A 23,572-nucleotide genomic window follows, 5' to 3' on the forward strand; every position below is an offset into this window, starting at 1 on the left:
TTAACACTGAAGGATTCTAAAAGAGTTGAAATGGAAAAAAAATATAATTTCAAAGCAAGGTATCTTGTACCAAAATGTTGCTTCATTAATAGAAAACTACATGGAGAAATTATTAAAATTTTTCTAGAAAATAAAAAGGAAGTGACACCCTACTAAGAACCTGTGAATTGATTCTCTCATCTAGTCAAGCAAGCAATCGATAAACAACCTTTGTGAAGATTCTTAATCAATGAACTAGGAAGGGTGGAAGATTGTTTTCATGTTGACAAAAAATCTGATAGACTACATCCTAATATGTCAAAGGGAATGAATACATGAATCACACAATAAACTTGAAGGTTTTGGATCTTGAAGTTTGACTATGAAGTCATTCAAAATACACTCAAGGCGTTCGATGTTTAGTTGGTGTTCCACACATGTTGAAAGAATGTTTGGTGATGAAGAAATGTCTTTATCATTTCTTCATTTTTTTTTTGACTATTTGTTGTGTTTCCATAACACACACCCCATTTCATAGTAGGAATGGCGACCCCCTACTATCTTCTTTTGGATCTAAGTTTCCTAATCTAGGACTCGTGAAGATTAATGAGGTCTTACCTAGTCTCCAAAATTGTGTCCCTATCCTTGCTAAGAAGTCTAATTTTGAAAGTACATGTCTTTTTAAAAAATAAAATTTAAAAATAAAAAAAGTAAAAAAGTAAAAAAATCAAAAAATTGAAAATTGGAAAAGTTCAAAAAAATTGCACCAACACGTCTTCTTTGTTGTGCAAGTCTACACCAACCTTTGGTAGTGCATCGATGCACAACTACATAGTTGCACAAGTGCACACCACCACACCATAAAAGGTTAGTGTGGCTATAAAAACCCCTTTTCCCCCCACTTTTCTTACCTTTTGACTTTTAGTTCCCACATTTTAGAGCTCCTCATAAGGTGATCCATGTAGCTATTGCACCTCCACTTTGTCTGCAACTCTTACATCTCCTTGCATCCATAGCTGTGTGACTCTAAGGTGCAACAACCTCTCCATTGATAACATGAAAGGGTTAGTTCACACTAATGCTCCTAACCTAGGGTGCTAGTGTGCACCAACCTATCGAACAACACAAAAAACTTAAAAAACAAAAAAACTAAACCAAACCCTCTAATAAAAACATGAGGTGCTTAGTCACACACCTAATTTGTTGCAATACTACACACCCTTTGAAAATCAAAACCTCAATTGCAAAGATTCAAGCGGTGTGTCATGTGCACTTGACTTGGTGCGCTACTATGCACCTCTGTTATGTGAGAACCCCTAACACGGATGTGAGTGTGCACTTGCACACCCAACTTAGTTCGCAAGTGGACACTCCTACAATTTACAAAGAACACCAAAAATGAGGTGCACACATGCACACCTAATCTGGTATGTAGGTGTGCACATTATATTATTTTTTATTTTTCATTTAAAAAAGAAAAGAAAAGGGATATAGGTGTTTTTCACACATTTATTTTTTTGGGTTTTTTTAGAATAAGACTAAATGTTATCTTGTCATTACAATTTTGAACTGATGGACATTTTCTTGTGTTGTGCAAATATAATGGCATCACCATCTAGCGAGAAAATGGTACCAAAGCCCATGGTTTTCAAGTTCCAAAGGGGTCCCATCCAAATCAAGGTTTCATGATGACTACATAGAATTAAAGGACACTGATTTAGGACACATAGACTTTGGCGAATTTCTAATAATTTGCAACAAACCCACAAAGAGATTAACCTTGGTATCTACTTTGATTCAATGAAGGTTGGTGAGTGCAGCTTTGCACCCAACATTAGTATAGTCATCTGAGCTAATCATGACACTGGCACAACACTTTGTTCCCCAGAAAGGGTGGTTAAGAGTTGTTCTTGACCTTTTTCCTGACAACATTGAGAGGGTCTTCCATCTCCCTAGGGTAGATTAACTCATCAAACTCTCTTATGAGGTAGCTGAAAGGTGGTATAGGGGACACATAAAGGAAGTGATAGCTATTATCTAATCTTCCTATCTCATTGAGAAGACTCTTGCAAGGAGGATAATAGGAAAGGTGGACATGACAAGGGGGTACATGAAGGAGGATATTGGCTACACTATCATTCTTCTAAGTAGGGTCATGGGTCTACTGGCAGCTAGGCACCTAAATATGTTCATGGTGGACTTTATTGAGAGTATCAAGATAGTAAACATGCCACTTGATTGTGACACCACATTGAGTGTGAACTTATGTGAACAATTGAGGGTAGTCAATTATAAGAAGATGTTTTATATAACTTCATACATGGTATATCTACTAGCAACAAGGGCCACAAATTATCTTGGATTGTACAAGAGGGGAAACATGTAGGATCCCAATGCCTGGCCTTACATTGTGTACCCTTAACTAGTGAGGAAGAAGCTCTTAGGAGAAAGAAAAGAGTACATAATCATGAATGATGCACTCATATTTGCAATCATCTAATTCATAGAGGGAGACTATGAAAAGGGGTTATCTAATGATGCAATAGCATAGATAATAGCTCTTGAGTCCTACTACATCTAGTTCAAAACATTCACATATCTTAGGGCAGTTGGTGCCATTGTCAACCCAAAAAATCTCCCTAGATATCCTTGTGATAGACTTGTTTTGTTGGAGATTGCATGGAAAATTTAATCGATGTATGATAGGGTCAAGAGGCAATGAAGACCATGTTGGACATGGCCCTTGGTCATAGGACCATACCAAGTTAAGCAGAAGAAATATATTCTATCTTTCAAATGGGAGTGGGAACATTGTCCCCTTAAAAAGTACAACTCTCCTAGGCCATATTTTGATAACATTGGGAAAGTTGAGAGTCTGGCTAGCAGAGAATTCCACCATGAAGAGACCATTGGGGACCATTGGATGAATGCAAAAAATAACTAAAATGTCCATATTAGGGACTATTGTAGGATGACATTGTATTTGGTAGAGAAGGATTTTAAAGAAAATTCATAAGGAGATACTATAGAAATATTTTGGGGAGTTGCTGGACCCCCTGTTCAAGTCGAACAAAATCAAAGAAAGACCCATAATGAATATTGAGGTTGACAAGGAAGAGGTTGATCATATTAATCACTGGGTGAGGCATGTCATCAGGATGACAAAGGATTGGATCAAGAAACCATTTCAGCTTGATCCAATACCTAACACCATGATTTCTTATGCACAAGCCTACCCAGAGAAAAAGTAGAGGAAAGAAAGTCTCCCATTAGGCTAGAAATAGCATACCAACTTGATTGCCCAATTGGATACTATCACCCTCTAGAAAGATAAGGAAAGGGCAAAAGAATGAGGAGTTCTCCTCAATAGGTCAAAATAGAAGAGGGTCAAGTGCAAGCACCTCCCCAACAATAGGAAGAAAATGTACAAGGGTCAAAGGATACTAGAGTTGCTCAAGTATAGGTTGACTCTCAATTGCCTCCCTTTGTGTCAAGCTAGTTAGAAGAGGGGGAAATTCAACAAGTCTCTATTCCTCCTCCACAAGAAGAGCCATCATCCCCTTCTACCTCCATGAAATAGAAAAGGATTAAGATCCATATGAAGAAGAGGCAAAGGGTGACTAAAAGAATGGTTCGTTGCCCATATATCCCCAAAACTATTCTTGAGGGAGAAGAAGAGGAAGAAGAGGAAGATAAAGAGAAACATGTGCCTTTATAGTGAAGAACCCAGCTAGCTAAAGCCACAAAACAAAAAAGGAGAAGAAGTTCTATAGTAACACTACCATCTACCATAGAGGAACTCATGGAAGTCTCTTCTTTAGAAGATGAGGTACAACAATGGGTGGATGAGTAGAGTGAAGAGGGTGATGACATATTCAAAATGTCAGATTTTGATTTTATGCCCAAAGGAATAGAATTGGTTGGGGATAAGATCATGGATACCCCTATAGGTGAACCCCAACAAGAAGACTAGGTGTAGATGTTGCCAGAGTCACAGGGTCCCAATCTTAGTCCTCCATTTGAACCACAAATCACAATGGTAGATCAAGGCTTGGTTACTCATCTGCCTCCAAATTTTGAAGAAGAATAGGTTCAAAAGGAACCTTCACAAGAGGAGGAGGCATAAAAATGGTGATTGATGAAGTGTCAAAGGAGGGACAAATGATATAATATTCTCAACCAGCCTCCCAAGACACTAAGGTGCAAACTACAAGGTTTATAGAGATAGAGGCCATAGAAGAAGAGCCCTCACAAAGGGAAAGAACTCTAAGGAAAAAGTATATGGGAAAGGAGGTAGCAAAACATACTTCTTCATCCTTGAGAGGTAGGTCTTTGGCTAAATAGGTCCCAAGGTGGCTTAGGAAAAAAAGAATGAGGAGCATGAAACCATAATTCTGTGCTAACAAGGAGGATATTTTTGAGTTGGCTGAGATCTTGAACAAACCTAAATCCCCATCATATGAAGCAAGACCATTGGTATTTGTCAACAGTACCTACAATTAGGATTTTTCCACTCAAGTGGTCATCCTTCTTGATGATACAGATACAAAATTCCTTGATATGTAAGATTATCAAATCAAAGAGGTCATGCTTGGGAAGCTCGCATGGGATATAACTAGATTCATGGTAACCATGGGGATCAAATAATTTTTTAGGAACATGGAATAGGAAGAGGTTGAACTTTGAACACTTAAAAGGAAAAATGAGATCCTAAGAGGATATTTAGCTGAAGTAGTTGATCCTCTAGATCTCGAGAACCCCAAGGGGACCTTGAACACTATACTTAGAGAAGGGGGAGCTACGCATTTATACCCATTTTTAAAAGCCTATCAACAATGGCTTGAAATTTTTGAAGAGAAGGGAATTTTGATCATCCAAAGGAATCTAGAGTCACTAAACCCTACATAGGAGAATGTGAATAAAATGGTGGCAATTTTAAAGTAGGATTTTAGCAAACTAGATGAAGTAAGGGCCTTGAGTAAGGATTTATGAGGTTTACAAGCCATAAAGGGGCAAAAGTATAGGTTTTTAGTAGATGTGTATACAGTGAAAGAGTTATATTTGATTGATGATTGGATAGAGAAAATTGTGGATAGTAATAAAGTAATTGAAACATTAAATGTGGAGATCCATCATCTCATGGATCAAGCCCGAGAGCAAATTTTGGAAGTAGAGAGGCATTATGGTGATGAATGTTTAGATATTTTTGAAGATGAGGAATGGGAGAAGTTGTTGCTTGTAGAGGTAGTATTGGAGAATTTCAAGAATATTTTTGAGGAAGCTATTAATGATGAAGACATCTAGGAGGCTTTTAGAACAGAAGAAGCCTTATTAGAATTGGATACCAAACTTGGGGATTTTCTTGAGACTCGAATTGAGGTAGACAATTATAGATAGAAGATAAAGGATAATATGAGGCTCTCAATTTATTGGATGCAAAAAAATTATTAAGATTATAGAGAAGTTCAAGGGTAAACATCCATACATAGCATTGGGATGAAGTGGAACAAAACCTAGAAGCCAGAATTTCAATTTTGACACTCGATAAAATTTTGAGATTTAGAGCCATTTTGAGGTGCACTGACTATCAGTGCACTGGTAGTTAATTGGAAAGAAATTTTTGAAGAGAAGGGAATTTTGATCATTTAGGGGAACCTCAAGTTACTATATGCTACATAGGAGAATGTGAATAAATTGGTGGTGATTTTGAAGTAGGATTTTAGTATACTAGATGAAGTAAGGGCCTGGAGTAAGGATTTATGAGTTTTGCAAGCCATAAAGGTGCAAAGGTACATGATTTTGGTAGATTTTTATATAATGAAAGATTTAGATTTGATTGATGATTGGATAGAGAAAATTGCAGATAGTAATAATGTAATTGAAACATTACATGCAGATATCCATTAGCTCAAGGACCAAGCCTAAGAGTGAATTTTGGAAGCAGAGTGGCATTATATAGATGCATGTTTAGATAATTTTGAAGATGAGAAATGGGAGAAGTTGTTGCCTATTGAGGTAGTAGTGGAGAATTTCAAGAATATTTTGGAGGAAGTTGCTAATGGTGAAGACATCTGGCAGGCTTTTAGAATAGAAGAAGCCTTATTATAAGAATTGGATGCCAAACTCAGGGATTTTACTGAGGCTTAAATTGAGGTAGAAAATTATAGATAGAAGGTCAAGGATAAATATGAGGCTCTAGATTTACTAGATGTGGAAAAAATTCACTAAGATTATAGAAAGATTTAAGTGCAAACATCCAGGCATAGCTTTGGGATGAAGGGGAACAAAACCTAGAAGCTAGAATTTAAATTTTGATACTTAGTAAAATTTTGAGATTTTGAGCCATTTTGAGGTATGTAGGTCCATAGCTGTATAGGTCCATAGGCATGAAGGTCTGCTTTTCCATAAGTGTGCCAATAGTTAAGTGCAAGTTCTAAAAATAGAGCTTCCCATGCATAAAAAACACATTCTAATTACATTTTAACTCTGATAAATGCCCAGTGAAGGATCAACTTCCATTTTTGGCACTTCCAAACACTTCCACTTTGACTCAAAGCTTTCTCATTCTTTCTTCTCTCATAAATTCTTTTTTTTTTGTAACATGTAAAGGCTCATGCATCCAATTTATGAATAAAAATGGGGAATCCTACTTAGCACAAGTTAAATTGTTAATTTGTATATAATTAGTTTTCTTTTTTTATTAAAATAATTTTATTGCATGAAGATATCTCTCACTCTCAACACAAATTGAGGAGACAATTTCTTATAAATTCTCCATAATAATATGTAATTGGGGCCACTGTTATTTTTCAATAAAATTATTCTTTTGGTGCTCGCATTTGGAAAGTAGTAATTCTTGCTTAAATGTGTGATTGATTTGTTAATTTATGTTCATGGAATTTTGATTGAGCCAAAGGTTTATTGCTTCATTTCTGATTGTGAAATTCATTAATTCTGGTGTTTGCTCTGGTATTGGTGAATTCTACTGATCTAACTAGCTTGATGAGAAATTGTTGAATGATGCTTGGATCAATTTTTGTCTCATATGAGTGCACTTTCTATGGCCTTGCAATTTTTTGAAGGGTGAAACATCATATGATCACTAAGTTTCTCACAGATGATTGCATTAGTGGAATCAAGTGCTACTCCTTCTTTCATTCGGTTACTCGTCGATTTCTTTGAAATCTTAAATTGCAGACATGTCATTTTCCATAGTTTATGTCCATTAGGATTTTATTTTCATGTTATTGTCTTTAAAGTATTTTTATTTGCTTTGCTAACCCCCCTTGTTAGAATAATATTTCATACTAGTTGCATTATTAGATTGCATTCATAAGAACATAAAAATACAAAAAATTAGTTCTTTTGCATTTTTTATTTTGAAGTAGTGTGCAAATTCTTCATCTTATCTGAAATCAAAATGAACCCAAAAAGGCTTCTTGGTGAACAATTAAATTTATCTTTAGCTGAACAAATTCTAGTAGGTTGCAAGATCAACCTAGAACCTTGGAGTTGATTTGCAAGATCAACTTTTCAAGAGAGGAGTTCGTAAGAATTCCTACCATTTAGCATCGTGCATAATAACAACTCTATAGGTTCTACATTCAAATTTAGTAAAAAAACATGTACCTTTTAATTTGATCTTTGCTATTGTATCTTCTGATTGATCTACAATTATTTTCTTGGGTTCATGATGCTTTCTAAAATATCCAAAATATTTGGGCTCCTTCTTTCTAAATTTAGTAGGTTCACCATGATCTTCTAAATCATGTTCAAGTTCCATTCTCCATGACTCGAGTCCATCAAATGATTCAATTTTTTGTTAGAAATGCTTTAGAATAACCAAGAGGGGGGTGAATCAATTATTCAAGCTCCAAATGTCCTAATAAAACCCCTTTTTTAAAACTATAGTGAGCCCATTAAACTAATCATGCATCCAAGAAAGGCATTTTTCTTAGCAAGTTACTAATAAATTAACATGCAGGAACAACACATGAAAAATCAACACATAACATAGTGATTTACATGGAAACCCAATTTGGAAAAAATTGCCAATAACATGCTACTCAATTCTCACTCTTTTGAAGTGATGCTTTGTGAAAGGCCTACTCTATTAAAGGCTACAACACACTATTAAATGTGACCTGGTTAAAGGATTTCAACCACCTTGTTAGAAGTGGGCCTAGTTAAAGGACTTTAGAACATTCACTTGGAATGTCACCTTGTTAAATGATTTATTAAATAGCTATTAAACCAACCTAGGTCCATATGATTTTACCCTAACTAATACAATTACTAGAGAGTAACAATAAGGCCTTTTGATCTAATACAACTCACAACATAACTTGCAAATTAGAGATCTCAATTTAGCTCACAAATTTTCCTAACTTTCAATCTCTGCAGCTCTAATAGCTAATCCTCCTTTCAGGCTTCATCTCCTTGAGTCTCCATTCTCATTGTGCTAGGGCAATCATCTATGTGGTCACCTATCAAAGCATCATCTCTGTACTTGTACCTGTGAATTGTGGGCCTCTAAACCTCACAGACACTTCAATGTGGTCATTACTTGCAGAATCATCCTAGAATAAACATTGGATTGTTTATCCAAGAGGTCTAATAGAGTGACCTATCGCCTTCTATCTAGAAGGATTTTTCCTATTTAATATCCTTAGAGATGATGCTTAGGCAACTAGACCCTCTAAGAATAAACGCTTTAAAGATGTAACTAAATCTATATGGAGATACAAAGTAATATAGAATGGTATATGCAATTTAGTCTAAATACATATAAAAGAAACTATATTAGAGCATATGCATATTATGCTAAAAATGATTCTTAATCTAAGAAATGAGAGTGTATGCTAATAATGAGTAAATGAGCGCACAGTTCAATAGAGTTTCAATAGCAATTCAATTCAACCTCTGTAATGAGGAAATGAGGGTCTCTTAAATAGACTTTCTTGGAATTCATCAATGGTTGAGGTCAATTTTAATCAATGGTTAGGATTGAAGATGAGGTTCAATTAAGGTGGAAGATTCCCAAATTAGAGGGAGTTAACTGGATCAGATCTGAGTGTAAGAGCCACTCAACTCAGATAGACTTCAGTGTGAGAGCAAGTGATCTAAGTCACTTCTAATTTGATCAGCAGTGAACTGGGAATTTCTATTCTTGAATTGAAGAGAAAATTAGGAGAGATATTTAATTTAATAAAATGAGATATGCTCTCATAATTACCTCTTTCTATTTAATTAAATAATTCTATTTAATTAATTAGAGACACTCTTATTTAATTAAATAACTTCATTTAATTAATTTAGGAATAACTTCCCATTTAATCAAATAACTTTGTTTAATTAATTTAGAAGTAGTTTCTCCATTTAATTAACTAATTTCATTTAATTAATTAGAATAGGAATATTTATTAAATTAAATAAATTTAATTCCATAGTACATTAGCCTTAGGAGATAATTTAATTTAATAAAGTATGAAAACTTTAGATTAAATTAAATTGAAATCAAATAGGTTTAATTTGGCTAATATGAGTGCATACTATAGGGATTAAATAATGAGTATAATGAATGCAGATTAGGGTTTTCTGTATCTTGCAATTAAGTCAAGTAGCGAATAGCAGAATGAGAATTGCCTATTAGAATAGGTCTTAAGAATTGATCAAAAATAGACCAGAATTGGTTGAGATGGCAATGAGCCAATTTTGGGGTATTACAGTACTCTGTTCCTTCCTCTTGATGCCTTCTCCTTGACGCCACACACTTTCTCCAACCACACTTGCTTCTTGACCTGTAACTCCTTAAATAGAAGCAATCAATACTTTTCCCACTCTAATCTTTTTGTTCTTAATTTTTGTTTGAATGGAATAGGTAAGTTTCAATGAATCTACCCTTAATCTTGTTTCTTCTAGAAACATCATGTAGAATCCTCTTATATTCCCCCAAAAATAGTTAACCTAATACTCTATGACACCAACTCATCATCCTTATCCTCCATCTGGTTCACAAACTTCAAGGTAACAAACTGTGTTACTCAACACAAACTGTGTTTTACTGATGCTTGACACCTATTGTGGATTCACTTGGCATCAACTAAGTTTTATTGATTCTCGAAACCTAAAATTTCTTGGCACCTTCTATTTCACTTGGCACACACTAGATTTTGCATTTTCTCGGCACTTACTGATAACCTACTTAGCATGAACTAGCTTGCTCAACACACACTAAAGAACTTAGTCAATCTTTGCAAATAGTCTTGTTACAACTTATTCTTCTAGAATTTATAAGTGTAGACAACCTTTGTATCTTCAATTATATTATAAATACATCATTTTATGATTGTCTTAATTGATCCTTGCATTTCATTACAAAACCATAACTAACCTTTCTATTAGGTGCTTTTGTTACATCTTATTCATTAAATCCTCTTCATCAATCAACTAAGTAATAGTACTTGGATCTTATAAACAATTGTCATCCTAAAAAATAGTAGGTTTGATATTAGTGACAAAACAATGATTGAAAACTTTCTTTTTCAACAGTCTCCCTTCTTTGCAAACAATTCTCTCTCTTTAATAGTGATCTTTTCAATCAAATTTCAACATTTGTACTAGCTAAAAATTAGGTCCCTTTGATGGTCATTGGGGCCCTTTAGATTGTCACTCAAGTTGCACTACTCAGGTTGAACTTAGAATTTTGGAGACTTAGGTAGTGAAGATTACTAACCACTATTTTCTTGAAGTTTAGGTAAAGTATCAAGCTCATAGTAAACAAAGTTTATGTAGTCTCTAGAATTTTTCCTACTTTGTTCTTTAGAGTCTTCTATAAACTGATCAATCTTTACATGTGGACTTTCTATAACTTTTTGAGTAGATATATTCAAACATTTTTATGTTTTTCTCTTATTGGAGTATACCAAGAATATGCCTTCATCACTTTTCACGTCAAATTTTATTTTTCTTGACTCCTTTAGAAGATACCATTTTCTTCCAAATACTTTGAAATAAAATAGATTAGGCTTATAACCATACCATAATTCAAAAGGTGTTTGATTTGAGTCCTTCTTTAACCAAACTTGATTCAAGGTATGAATTGTAGTGTTGGTTGATTCTTTATAGTATTTAATAGCAACACTCTTCTCTATCATTATTGTCCTTACACAATCAATGATTGATCTATTCCTTCTTTCAAAAATTCCATTCTACTGAGGTTACTAGGTATAGATACCAATATTTTGATTCATTTTTCATTGCATAATTCATTGAGCTCATTCAAGATGAACTCACCTCCTCTATCCGATCTTTAAGTATTTTATTCTCTTTCATGTTTCTTTCTCAACTCTAAATAAATACCATTTGAACTTTTGAAAAGCTTCTAATTTGTCTTTTAAATACATAATTTTCATCATTCTAGAATAATCATCAACAAACAAAATAAAGTACTTATCTCCAATGTAACTGTGTATGCTAATAGGTCCACAAAGGTCTATATGAACCAACTCCAAGAATCCTTCAAAATGATAGTTTTTTCTTTTAAAACTTGTCTTTCCCATCTTTCCAATTTGACAATTCTTGCAAATTCCCATATCAAGTTTCTTCAGGCTTGGAATGCCTCTAACCCTTTTGTTCTTTCTCATGTTGAGTAGGTTACCAAAATTCACATGACACAACCTTTTATGCCATAACCAACATTCATCTACTTGAGCTATGAAACATAAATTTATAGTTAGATCTAGGTAGAATAGATTACCTCTTGTTTGATTACCAATCCCAACTAGATTTCCATCTCCATCCAACAACTTGGCTTCCCTATTCATGAATTCTACCTTGAATCCAACATTATTCAATTGTGCCACACAAAGTAGATTATGCTTTAGTCCTTCAATCCAATATGCATTATCACATCTAAGATCATTGGTTAGTGCAATACGACTTTTCCCTTCACATAACAAGGTTCATGATTTCCAAATGTGACACTCCCACCATCATAATGTTCCAATTGCTCAAATTTAGATTCATCACTAGTCATGTGGTGGGAACAACCACTATCAATAATCCATGTATCCTTCTTAGGATTACATATAATTTCTTGAGTAGCTGACACTCTAATTGCATAAATAGGAAGAATGGTTTTGAGTACATTGCTTACGATTGTTATATCATCAATTTTTGCACCTATGGCTTTGATTGCACACACACTAGCTTTGATTCTTTTATTTTACTATGTAATGTTCTCATCTTCTTTCATCTTCATTTGATCAAATTGACCTTTGAGACTTTCTAACTTGGCTCTCCTTACATTATCATCACCTCTATAGATAGCTTTCAACTTGATCCATATCTCATAAGCAATAGCATAATCTTTTACCTCATCAAATTCAGCACAGTGTTGAAATTATTTAGAATAATTAAAAGGGGGATGAATCAATTATCCAAAGTCTAGATGACATATAATTAAAAAAATTTATAACTCGGTGAATCCATATCCATAAATCAATTTCATCATGCATGCATCCATCAAATTATGTAATCACTTAAACTTGTACATTACTGTCAAATCAACTTTGCAAAAATGTAAACACAAAACATAACAAATTCAATAACACATTTGATACAATTATTTAATGTGGAAACCCAATTTAGGAAAATCCACAAGTAACATGCTACTCATTCTTACTCTTTTGAAGTGATGTCATGTGAAAGGCCAACCCTGTTAAAGGTTGCATACACATTGTTAAATGTGACCTAGTTAAATGATTTAAATCTCCCTTTAAGGAGTGAGCCTTGTTAGATGTCACCCGGTTAAAGGATTTAGAAATGAGTTTTAGGTTAACTTTAATCCAAACAATTTACACTTGAAGATTTCAAATCTTTTTTTTAGTCCTACATTTTACTTAGCTTTCACACACTTTAGCTCTAATAGCTTGTTCACCCTTCAAGAATCCATGCCCTTAAGCCTTCTTGCTTTTCTTGCCAATGTAGTCTCTTTACTTAGGTCACTGAATGAAGCTATACCTTGGACTCCTTGTCTCCCTTATGTTCTCACACATGAAAAAATTTGCTTCTAACCAACTATCTATATAAATAGAAACTTAAGATCTTTTGTTGTTCATCCCCCATTTTCCATTTTAGGGTTAGGTTAGATTAGGTAGGATTCAATGAATCTACCTACTATTTCATTTCATCCCTTTCTAGAAACTTCTCCGTCAATCCACATTGAATTCACTTCAAAATGTTTTACCATGAATTTTGTACCACTAGCTCATCAACCTTATCTTCTACATGGTTCACACAATCTAAGAAATCAAACTTGTTGGCTCAGATTCATCGAATTCTTGATATTCCTCATAATGCTGACACACAACATTAATTGGCTTCTGATGCTTGGCACATACTATATTTATTAGTATCCTCTATCGAATCACTTGGCACAAACTAAAGTTTACTAGTGCTCAGCATCAACTAAACTTTACTTGACTTACACTATCTCACTTGGTTACACTAAAATTGACTTTTCTTGGCACCAACTAATTTTTTATTTGGCTTGCACTAGCTTTTCTTAGTACCTACTATGTAAATTGTCAATCTTGGCAAAAAAACTTCATTTAACTTGTTCTTCTAAACTTAGTGTAACCATCCTTTGCATCTTTAAGTAGATTATTAATGCACTATAATGTCATTGTCTTAACTAATCCTTGTACACCTTTTCCATAGCATAACTCAACACTAGTACATTTGACCCCATTTTAAGATCAAAATTTTTGACCATCTATTAAAATGGGGTCAAATTGGTCGGAATATGCAATGAAAAATATCTTTTTTTAAAACACATGCCCATGTTGGTCAAAATTTTGACCAACACGAGCTTAACATATGAAAAAAATTAAAAGGTTTCTTCGTTGTTTCACTAAGCATGCAAGTAAAAGGGTTTCATTTTCATGAAGCGCGCAGGAGCATAGGCATCAAGGAGCAGGAGTAGGAGCATTTTGTTGATGAAATCTTTCAATATCTTGTTCAAGGAATCTCTAATATGCAAATCTCCATCAGCATAAGGTGGGACCATCGTAAAGAGTAAAAATATTCCCCGTGTTCTTGTTTGCAGCCATTTCTCATCCCACAACTTCTCTATTTTTGGTTCACGTGCTGTTGAATTGGCTCTTAATGGTTTGCTTCAGGTGAGTTCTATTATACATTTTGGTGAACCTTTTAATTGGGAAACTTTGCTGATTCTAATATTTTAGTTATGTTACTAGTTCAGGAAATTTTTTAGGTGTTTTCTTCCTTCTTCTTTTCATTTTGGGTTGGGGATTTGGATTTCTAATTATGGGGCTTGAAATCGATGGGGGTTAAGATTTTCCATTTGTATAAATGCTTTTAACTTTGCAAAGAAATGCCTTTTAGTAAATTGTTCCTATTGTGATTTTTGGAGGGAATGGTTGTTTAAAGGTTTGATCGAGATTGATTGAATGGACATTTGGCTTCTAAAATTGTTGGAGTTATTCCATACCCCAGGAAAATTTGGACTTCAGAAGGGTTGTTGGTTCAATGATACGGCCGAGTTTTAATGAGAGTTTTAGAGGGTTTAAAGGCTGCTCCAATTTTTAATTTTGATTCCATTGAAATCTGTTTTACGTATTGCATTTCTGGAAAATCATAAGACATGAGTTAGTATTGACTAAATCATTTCTTATGAGTACCAATCAATAATCATAACAAATAAAGTGTAAATCATTCAGTTCGTGTATATTAATAATCATAAGTAATACGAAATAATGTAAACTATGATTCTTACAAAATATGATAAATGGAAATCATTATAGCTTAAATCACTTCTCATAGAATGAGTCAGTGTGAATCAATAACAATAAGAAATGAGGTGATGTAAACCATTTTTCATACAAAATGATCAATAAAAAGTTGGGGTAAATTAGTTTAAAAAAATACATTTTATGAATCAATAGTCATGAAAAAATGCAAATCATTTCTCATAAAATATGTTAAATCATTAATACGAATCAATAGTAACCATAAGAAATGTAATCTAAATCATATATCTCATAAAATATAAGATATAATAAATCATATAAGATACTAGAATGGCCATAAGAAATCTTTCTCGATAAGATATGAATCATTAATCAAGAAGAAATAGTATAAATAATTCCTCATAAGAATTGCGTATGGTGAATCAATAGTGATTATGATAGAAGTTAGATAATGTAAATCATTTCTTATCAGATATTAATGTAAATGAATAATCAATGAGAAGTGAGGTAGTGCATGTAAATCATTCCTGATATGAATCAATAATCAAGGATACATAGTGTAAATTCTTCCTCATAAATTTTGAGTCAATGTGAATCAATAATCATAAGAAAAGTGTTGATTGAAGTGATAACCGAGTGTAGATCATACTATGCTAAGCTACTTCAAAAAATGATATCTTTTTCAGTATGTAGCTAAAGAAGCTTCATAAATGAAGGGAAGAGAATAGTAGAACGTACATTTATTTAGGTATTCTCATTATCTTCAAGGCGATATTCATGCATAATCCATTCTGCTTTCTAGCCATGAGGGGCTCTCCTAGTGTAGAAGACTAAGGTATTTCTCATTCCAATCCTCTTGAAGTTCATATAAATGGCCTTATCATGGCCAGTTGCCTTCCAAAACCCTATATTTGTTTCTCTATTTGTGTAGGTGCCTATTGGGTACTTCTTGTCTTTATGACTAAAAAAGTACCACTCGTTTTGTGGAGAAGAACCTATCTTGCATCTCTCTGGTTCATTTCAAAATAACAATTAGGGGAAAAAGTCACAAAGATAACAAGTCTTAAAGAAAATTCTATTAAGAAGAAATCAATCCATACCATGGAGGTCCCAAGGTTCAAGCTCGTTAAGATCAACATCAAGGTCAATGATCTCATAGGACACATTTTTCTTCAAATAATAGTGTAAAAGTTCTTCATTCATTGGATGAAACCTGAACCCTAGTGGTATGCATGAGGATTGCCCATTGTTGATAAACCCATCCCTGTAGTACAAGAAAACATACATATGTGCATCAATCATACACTTTATTTCGCCTCCAAGAGTCATAACAATTAGCAATACCAAGAAGGAAAAGAGAAGAATCAATAAGTCCATTCAAACAGCAGAAGAAAATATATATCATCTTCTCAAACTACTTAGTGTTCTTTTTTCAAAAGTCCTACAATGAATTTTTTTTTTTCTCATAACTATTTTGAAATGAACAATATAAATTCATCTTGCTTATCTTGGTCTAATGGAGTATGATACAAAATATCCTGAAATGTAATTCAAGATATCAAAAGTATCATGAAATATAATCCAAAAGATATTGAAATATATTCTAAATATCATGAAATATGATCCAAAATCTTCAATATTTTGAGGAATTATCTAAATATATATACCAATTGAAGTTATCATGGATAGTAAAAATGTCATATTAGGGTCTACTATGTTTGGTGGTACCTACACCCAACTCTACTACAAGAGTTAGTTAGCTCACATACTAGTAGACCACCAGACACACCAGGATGTTGTAACATAATACATATATATAGCAATAGCAAACTCTATAGTCTACTATATGTTTTCTTCTTGGAAGAGGAAGGAAACTACTAAAATATTTTTAGAAAGACAAAAGAATGATACATCAAGCAAATAGAGCTTGATTGCATGATAAGCTTATAGTTCTAAAGCAATCCCCAGAAGGACAAGCCTCTTCCAAGACAACATGAAAACCCTGGAACATGTGTTATACAAAAATTGGCTGCTCACAGGCACTAGATGCTTGAAAGAAACACAACCATATGGCCTGAAGATGAAAAACTAAAATCAATTCCCAAACAAAAAATTATACAAGTTTTAATCTTTCTTCTACATAATTCCATGCCCATGTTTCTGATCCTACAAATTAATATCAAAACCAATTCCACTAACCCCAAATTCAGGCTCATATCTAATCAACACTTAAACCCAAACCCAACCCCTACAAATAAAAACATCTCAAGTCTAAAAAACATGAAATCTACTTATAAATCTTGATGACTACCTACAAAGTTTTAGTTTTCTCAACTCTATACACTTTGAATAGATCAGATCAGCATGTGGGTATCAGCCAAAAGTGGTGAATTTGAGCTCCTCCCTCTGGATTCTCTATATCAAGAAACCTAATCAATCTGAATCCACCTAGTCAACAATAGAGTGGAGTCTTTTAGACCTTTCTAAAGAAGAAAAAAGGCCAAAAGACTACAAGATTAGCACATGAAGGTTGCAAGGTGCTACAGATTGTATAGAAAAAATGAATGTTATAAAAAGCTAGCACATATAAAAATGAAAATAGAGCTATTAAAACTAATAGTTGCAAGATTTAGATTTTCAGAAGATGAATGATTGAGATAATAAAATTACTGTTAGGTTGCCATAGCTACTTTAGGACTTGCTGAATCAATATTTGAGATCACTTTGTAACATTTCTCACAAAGTGTGGGATGATCCACAAATGAGCTAACTACCTGAGAGTAGATCCAACATCTTTTGCATTTGGCACCATCTGCATGAGATACCCCAATCCACAATTCACCAACTCTTGGTGAAGAATAGATTCTAGTGTAAGCTACACCAGTACTAGATGCGTGTTCCACTGAAGCTAGAACTTCAACCTAAGAAGTTATAAAAATCCTATGTAACTTGTCTGTGTCATCACCTTGCATAGACATCTCATGGAATCTTCGAAGCAGGTTTACATTAGAGCTACATAAATAAACCTTAGCATCTAAACTTGCACCTATTAGCCTTACACTTCTAGCAATCTCCAAGACTTTGTTTACTTCTATTCTCATCTCAAGGACTTTTTCCTAGTACTCAACATTAGGTTTCATCAACATTAGCCATTCATCATTAATCCTTGTCCATTGTGCTTCAAAAATAAACTCTGATGCTGAGCCATATTCCTTGAAATGTGTAATGGCATATGCTGCCATGCATCCTTGGTCATGTGAGGTAGAATTGGAGCTATAGCCCACACAATGCAAAGTAGATGAGCTACATGAATAGTTTGACAACCCCTCCTTGTTTGGCTCACTACTACATTTGACCTTATTTTTCGACCAAAATTTTTGACCATCACTTAAAAAGGTTTACATTGGTCGGATTGGAGAAGGAAAAAAACCTCTTTTTAAAAATCTAAGCCCATATTGGTCAAAATTTTGACCAACATAGGCTTAACTTCAATATTAAAAAATATTTTTGATTTCATTGATGTTTGAGTGTGCGAAGGAGCTAGAGCTATGTAAGGGTTTTCTTCTGGATTGTTTTCTTTTGTGTAACACTTGAATCCTCAGTTAGTGCTTGGGCCAATTATTTCTCTAAGAATAAAAATTCTTTTTGGATTGAAATTTTCTTTCCCTCTCTCCTCACACTAATTTTGGGAGGTTCCTTTACTTGGATTGCATGGGTGGTGTTCGATAATGACAAGTTAAAGGAGTGGGGAAAAGCTAAATACACATGGCCACTAGTAGCCCTTGTAATAATCGCGTGGACTCTAACAAAGTCAGCAATGGGCATTTTAGAGCTTGTAAGTACTCAACTAATGCAGTACATGACATTCTTAGGTCATACAGAAAAATATATCCAGGTTTCCATGTTGAAGGGAAGAGTAAATATTGCTGGTGGTACACCAAGCAGGTATTATGGTAATCATAACTCTGATGCAATTATATTGGAGTTTGGGTTATGAGCAGACTTTTTGAGTCTTGATAGTAAGATTCAGCTAGGAAAAATGAGCAGGAGACAGGAAAAAAATTTAAAAACTAAAGCCAAAAGGCTAAGACACTAAAAGGCACCTTTACAACTCTAATATGATATTTAAGGATACTTCTGCTTTTCATTTTAATGCCATGGATTTTATACTCCACGAGCTTTTATACCTGAACACTTGCGAGAGTATATATAGGAAAATGTTGTTTCCCAAAACTCAAATCTTCTTTGGTACTGATTCAATGTAGCTTCTATTTGATTATTTTATTATGTCTTTAAAGCTGGTTAAATGAGGGTTGCATAGCAAAAGACTCAATTTCTTATAAAATATTTTTATTTCATTGTTTTATCAATATTTTGAGTTTGAGTACCAAGCCCGAGTCTTGTAACTAAGCTTTGATGCTATTTTTGTAGAAAAAAAAGACAAGGAAAAATGGAAATACATTACTAAAAGACCAGGTTACAATATATGATGACCCACTAGGCCAATTCAATAGTTAAAAGACTAATTTACCAAAAGTTCAATACAAAGAGAAGAGCTTATGCTAGAAAGAATCCACCATGGGAATCACCACAAAAGGCCCAGGGGATAAAGAGACATCAAAAAAAATCTGCATCATTGACTGTCCATGTTCACAAAGTTTTAATTTAAGCTGCATAAAAATTAACTTCTATGTGCCTAAGTTGATATTGCTAAATGATTATAAATATTCTAGTCCACCCTGTAGTTCTGATCCATTCTGAATGTGTCCACCAAACCTAATGCCAACCCTGGAATGGAGTGATGCCACCTTGGATGAGGTACGGCTAGCAATGGAAGCTAAGGGAAAGTCTAAAAATTTGTCCTTTGATCACTGATCTGCATACTGGAGTACTCATTCTGCCTGATACAATCCAACTCAATGATTGACCCATTTGAACTTCCTATGTGAGCTCATGCACTTGTGATTATTGTCCACTATGGTCCATGCAGCCATTATCAAACATTGATTTATTTTCTATCTGGTTGGAGGCATTGTCCTAGGTTACTGTAATGTTGTAGAGGATAAAAGTGCATACTTAGCACTTCTTTCAACTTCTCTTATACACCCTTTAGGCATTTTATTAAATGTGTCATTCTATTTGATTCAATGGATTTTAGCATTTAATTGTATTCAACCTCTTCCTAATCCTTTTATTTATTTTTCCACTATGGTCAGAAATGTGGATATGATTAATATTGTAGACACAAATTCGTGCAACTAATCCACATTCTAGTTGAACTTTGCTTGAGTTGGCTTTCCTCCAAAATTTGTTTGTTTCTTGTTTGCTTACCTATATAATCTAAGAGGACCACTTTTTTTAATAGATCTAGTTAAAGAGAATGGGAAACATGTTAATCAGGAATAGCCTTCAATCTTTCAAGTAAATACTAATTTGGTTTCTGCAAGTGTCCATGTTTTTCTTATGTATGGAAATTGACATAGTTTCTTTCTCTTTTGTTTTCAGGAGGCTCTGTTTGGAGGCTTTGATTGGAGCACATCTATTGGGAGGTGGTGTAAATGCAGCTATTGAGTTAATGCAGTGGATGAATATGGAAGTTGGCATTGAAGTCAAATCAGTAGACAGTTCATCCCAACGCTCTTTCAACTATCCGAGTTTCTTGGACACAAATTTGGATGAATTGGAATCGTACCTAAATTACCACTTTGTTAATCGATGTCTTTTAATAGAAGCACTCACACATGGTTCACTTACTAAAGCTGAGGGATCCTCCTTTCAGGTACATTTTGTTTCACCTTACCTTGAAAAATCCATATATTACTTTGGTAGTAGTTAATTTAAAATTCTTTTAGTGTGCTGATTTTAAATGTGTAAATTATAATTATGAGGTTCAAATCTTACCTACACCACCACTCACATCTTCGCAATATGAAAACATCAAACAAATGGGTACCATTTCTAATCGGACATTAAATCTCTCCTTACAACAGGGTTGTCTAGATTGTTATTGAAGAAGACAATAAAAAGTTTGTCTGGTGCTCAATTTATGCTCCCATTGCACATTACGAGAGAAATGAGCTATGGAAATGGATATATGGGCTTCAATACATCCCTTGGATTGTGGGAGCTGACTTTAACATGGTTGAGAGTATGGAGGACAAATCTATAGGAAGTTAACAATAATTTACTTAACAATGGCAATAAGAGTTCAAAATTCTTCTTGAGATGTATGAAAGTTAAGAATGTCTGAGAACAAGTTGACTATATATGAGCTGATAATAAATTGCTAAGTGATCTTAAAAAGACAGAGAAGAACTTTTGCTATTCTATAAGATACTTTTCTCATTTCAAGGACATAGTGCAAGAGATCTAAGGAAAAATATAACTCACATAAGATTACAGATGATATTGCAGAAATAATTAATAATTAAACTGTATCAGAATAAGAAACAGTAAATGCAATTCAAAAGCTGAATGATGAAAAGACCCTAGCATCAAATAGTCTCCCAATTGAATTCTATAAAGAGAACTTAGATTGGTTTGGAGATGACCTACTTCAAGTCTCTACTGAAGCCATTAGATCAAGGTTGTAATTTATTTATTTGCCTGATGTTTTCATATTTCTAATCATTTCCTTGTTTTCTTCTACAAGGTTGATGAATTATATGAATGAATTTAATCTTTTATGACTGAAGTGTGTGTGGTGTGTGTGTGGATGCAAGCCATACATCGATGATCTTGTGAATAGGAATGAGTGGAATCCAAAGAGCTTCAATGAAATTGAACATGCATGAAGAGGATGATATCAAGCACTTTGTGAACTATGAGTTGTTGTCCATATATGTAAGGCAGTAAGACATTTTTTTAATTGAGCAGTGAGCTCTAGGCATTGTGCCTAAATGCAAGTGCATCCCTATTTGTAATAAGTTAATACTTTTAATAGAGTATAATTTATCATAGGTTTCAGCCCCATCGTCATCCCTTGTCCCCTCCTAACATGGTTTCCATGATATACTAGAATCTTTTTTGAATCACTAGAACATGATATTAGATCTTACTGGGCTCCCGTGTCAAATGATTTTCTTTTGGACGAGGCCACTACTAGTTTTGAGGCTATTGTGATATGTAATGATATAACCAAAGATAATAAGAAGACTTCTATCATTTTTAGTAACTCTCATCCTTAGAAATTTGATGTGTGCCATATAAGGGTAGGTTGGTTGGGGTTGAATGTCATGAAATGTGATCTAAAGTACTTTGATTATAGTTCCAAGGATGTTTGTGGGGTGCTTGTTCAGCACCCTAGGATAGAGAGGGAAGTTATTGATTACTCTTATTTTGTTAAGAATGTTCATGCTAATGGTGTGAAGGTTTTCATGGCCTCTAATTTTTCTACACTAACAATACTGAAGCCTCCTAAGGAATTTGGGGTAGATATCATCTTTGGGTCTTCTCAAAGATTTGGTGTCACCCTAGACTATGGGGGCCCCTCATTTATATTGCTTAGTTACATCTTAAGAGTAAAAATGAATGATGCCTGGTAGGATTAGTGGAGTTAATGTGGATTCCCATAGGATTCCTGTGCTAAGGATGGAAATGTAGACAAGGGAGCAACACATCAGACAAGCTAATGCCACTAGAAATATCTACATGATATAGGCATTAATTACAATAGATCTTCTATGTATGCAATCTATCATGGTTTGGCAGGAGCATTTATTAGTGGATTAAAGAAATTAGGCACTATTAATGTTGAGGATGCTCCATTCCTTGATATTCTAAAGGTTATATGCTTATCGTTAAGAAAGGGGAGATGGGCATCAAAACTTCTATCATTACTGTCTCAACTCATGGAATGAATCCTGCAAGTGCTACAATGTGTGGAATGAAAATTGTTGGTGTTTGAACTATTGCTAAAGAAAATGAAGGATGTAGAGGAAAATAAGGAAACCTTGTAGTACTTATGATTACCTATCCTTCAATGCATGGTGTTTATGAGGAGGGTATTAAATAAGATATGTTAAATCATTCATGACAATGATAGTCAAGTGTACATGGATGGTGCAAACATGAATGTGTAGGTTGGACTAACTAGCTCGAGTTGAATTGGAGTGGATGTATGCCATCTCAATATTTACAAGACATTCTACATTCTACATTCTAGTATGGGGCCTATAGGAGTAAAGAAGCATTTGACACCATTTTTACCATCACAACCTCTGGTACCAATAAATGGAATTACTACTCCTGAAGGGAATCCATAACCACTTGATATGATATCAATAGCACCATGGGGCTCAACCATGATTCTACCAATATCAATAAAAAGGGAGATTACGAAAATTGAGAATGGGAAAATGGACATTAAACATACTAGTTTGATGGCAGATAATGTGTATAGAGAAAAAATTATAAATCCTTATGTTTTGGAATGACAAGCAGGGTAGATAGAGTTGAATGAAGGCTCTGACAGGAATAAAAGGAAACACAAGGCAATCAATAGTTGTAGATAGTTCAAGAATTGACTTATTCCAAATATAGAAAATAGTGCAAAACTTAAAGAGAGATTAACATTTATCAAGTGGATTTGATCATCTCAGGGTCAGATAAACTTCTATTAGTCAGGAATAAAATAGAAGATACAACTCCATTGTAAAATAAACAATTTTTAAGACAATATTATCAGACCCCAATTCTTGAGTAAATTAGGAACCAAATGCTGACAAAATATCCTCACAACCCTATTCAAGAGAAAATTTTGACTAACAACCATTGATATGATCCCACAACTTAATTTTTGAGTTACCTATAGATATTTC

At 34.0% G+C, this 23,572-nt stretch overlaps 2 pseudogenes; both read left to right on the forward strand.

Moving 5' to 3' along the window:
• The first annotated feature begins 18,570 nt into the window (after positions 1-18,570).
• On the forward strand, positions 18,571-22,552 carry LOC149544258 (glycine dehydrogenase (decarboxylating), mitochondrial pseudogene; annotated as a pseudogene).
• Positions 22,553-22,559: 7 nt separating this feature from the next.
• On the forward strand, positions 22,560-23,188 carry LOC149544259 (glycine dehydrogenase (decarboxylating), mitochondrial pseudogene; annotated as a pseudogene).
• The last annotated feature ends 384 nt before the right edge of the window (positions 23,189-23,572 follow it).

The sequence above is a fragment of the Cupressus sempervirens genome, chromosome 8, assembly GCF_028749045.1.
Source record: "Cupressus sempervirens isolate cs-2001-9-10 chromosome 8, ASM2874904v1, whole genome shotgun sequence".
Taxonomy (NCBI): domain Eukaryota; kingdom Viridiplantae; phylum Streptophyta; class Pinopsida; order Cupressales; family Cupressaceae; genus Cupressus; species Cupressus sempervirens.